The 2,288-nt window shown below is 46.5% G+C and overlaps 1 protein-coding gene across 4 annotated transcripts in view; it reads left to right on the top strand.

Moving 5' to 3' along the window:
* TANC1 (tetratricopeptide repeat, ankyrin repeat and coiled-coil containing 1) overlaps window positions 1-2,288 on the top strand; it is a 244,115-nt gene that overhangs the window by 198,253 nt on the left and 43,574 nt on the right. The window lies entirely within an intron of this gene.

Below are 2,288 nucleotides of genomic sequence, written 5' to 3'. Positions count from 1 at the left end.
AACGCTGAAAGGGTAGAGAGGTTTAGGGTTGTTTGAGTGTGGGCAAGGGTTTTGTTTTTGTTTTTAACATAAGAGGTTAGGGTGTCCGTTGGAAACATCATGACAGTGTGAGGAAACACAATCTGTAAAGGAGGAGAAATTGAGAATGCAGGGGAGTGGGGGCTGAGTGACGGGGCAACTTGCTGCTTCTGTATTGTCACTGAGTCTATTCATAGCACCATCGTAGCTGAATTTCATCTTGTTTACGTGCATCTCCTCCAGTCACTGAGAGCTCCTCAAGGGAAGCACCTTCCATTGTTCCCCACGGAATTTCCAGTATCAAGCATGGTGCTGGTTATGAGGGGGATGCTAATGAACGAACGAATGAATAATCATGTTTTGCTGGTTAAAAGCATGGACTCTCACAATGAGTAGACTGTGGTTCAGATCTCTGCTTAGCCATTTCATCTTGGGCAAATCACCTACCTGTCCAGGCCTCTGTTCCCTCATGTAAACAAATTGGGCATCACTACTTAGTAGCTCACAGGGTCGTGCAGATTAATGAAATAATTCAGTTAAATTTTTGCATCTGGCATTTAGTAAATCTTGATATATAAGCTTTGGAAATGGACAGACTCATGAATGCAAATAGACTTAGAAGGGGGCTCGTGATGCCAAGACCAGGAGGGAAGGAAGAAAAGGTAGATTGGATATAGAGGAGCACAGGTATTCAGCGATTGCATGGTGAATTGTCTCCTTGGAGAGGCGGGAAGCTGTGTACTTAGCCAAGAGCACCGCAGACCTTTGGCTTGGCCACCGAAGGGTGCATGGTTGTTACACCATAAGGGCCAGCCATGGCACTTAGCATCTCTTTGTTGTGGATACAGTTGGCGTGGCCACAGAGTTCAGCAGAATGGGCAACTGAGGGTGGCTTAGCCGATGTTTGGGACCTTGGTCCTGCCTAGAGCGATGTGAGCCAGATTGAACCCTGGGACCAGGCCATGGACGGAGACTAGGGAGGGTGTGGTAGCCTGGACCACTGGAAGATGGTGGAGTGTGATTTCCGTGAGAGCATGGGAACAGGAGAGGTGGGAGTGTGAGAGGCTCTCACCTGAGAGGAGAAACTCGAGCTCGAGGTTTGGGAGGTGGAGTACGTGCATGGGGCACTGTGTATGTGCTCATGGGAGAGCTCCAGACCTTTATAAGCCATTAGACTGGAAGCTCAGTGGCAACGTGGCCTTAAAAGTCCCGACTTCCCCTGTAGCATAAAAATCAACCTCTTGGTCTCTACCTGCCTTTATTTCCTCATCTCTAACATCATTTATAACCTGTTTAAGAAACAGGCATGTATCTGGACAAATACTGTTGCTATGATGCGTGCTTTTAATCATCTAGATTTAGCAGCTATCAGAAAACACATTTAGGACAATGAATTTTTTTCTATAATGTTTATCTTTTCCTCCACAAGTACCGGCTTTCCCCCCTAAATTCAGCACTTCACAATTGTCAGGTTGATAGAAATGAAAATAATTCTCACTATGCAGAAGTCACTGCTATTGGAGTAAACAAGCTTTGGCATCTTTTCCAAAGCAGTTGGCTCAGACAACAGCATGGAGTCCTCAGAGCGAGTTCTGCAGGCATAGAGGGGAAAATGAGTAGAATGGCTCCTCCGTGAAAGGATTAGTGGCGGATTCATTGGTGGTGACAGTCGGACGTCTACCATGTGCCCAGACATGGCAAGCCCCCTCCTCTTAGTTTATTTCCCCCCACAAGGATGTGTGTTCCATCCATGCTTAGAATTTAGCTCTTTCTGCTCATGAGTTGTACTATCCACAGCATGGTTTTTCTTCCCATTATCAGGCCTTGCCTTTTGGCTCAAGTCTACTCCACAAGGCGATTATCCTGAGGGGAGGCCTGAATGCCAGGTCCAGTGCTGCTTCTGCTCCATCTGTCCATCCATCCATCCATCCATCCATCCATCCATCCAAAAAACACACATTTTCGTACTTACTAAGTGTTGGGCACTTGCTAGGTATGGCGACTGTATCTGTGACTTAGACAAGACCCTTAGTCTCATGGTGTTTACATTTTTATGACAGACAAATCAAGTAAGGTGGTGAGAAAGTGATAGATGAGGGACAGACAGTGGCTGGTAAAGACCTGCCCCGTCCTGGAGCTTCTTTCTGGGTCACACCACAGAAGGGGGAATCCAGAGAAAGCCCTTAAAATGACTTGAAGAATAAACAGCACTATAGCCATCTTTTGTAAAGAGTCAGCTTTCCCGCATTTTGTATGGTGATGCCAGAGTG

This window comes from Pteropus vampyrus, unplaced genomic scaffold (assembly GCF_000151845.1).
Source record: "Pteropus vampyrus isolate Shadow unplaced genomic scaffold, Pvam_2.0 Scaffold2, whole genome shotgun sequence".
NCBI classification, from domain to species: Eukaryota; Metazoa; Chordata; class Mammalia; order Chiroptera; family Pteropodidae; genus Pteropus; species Pteropus vampyrus.
Note: the sequence above shows the minus strand (reverse complement) of the source record. Positions and strands in the feature narration are given on the sequence as shown.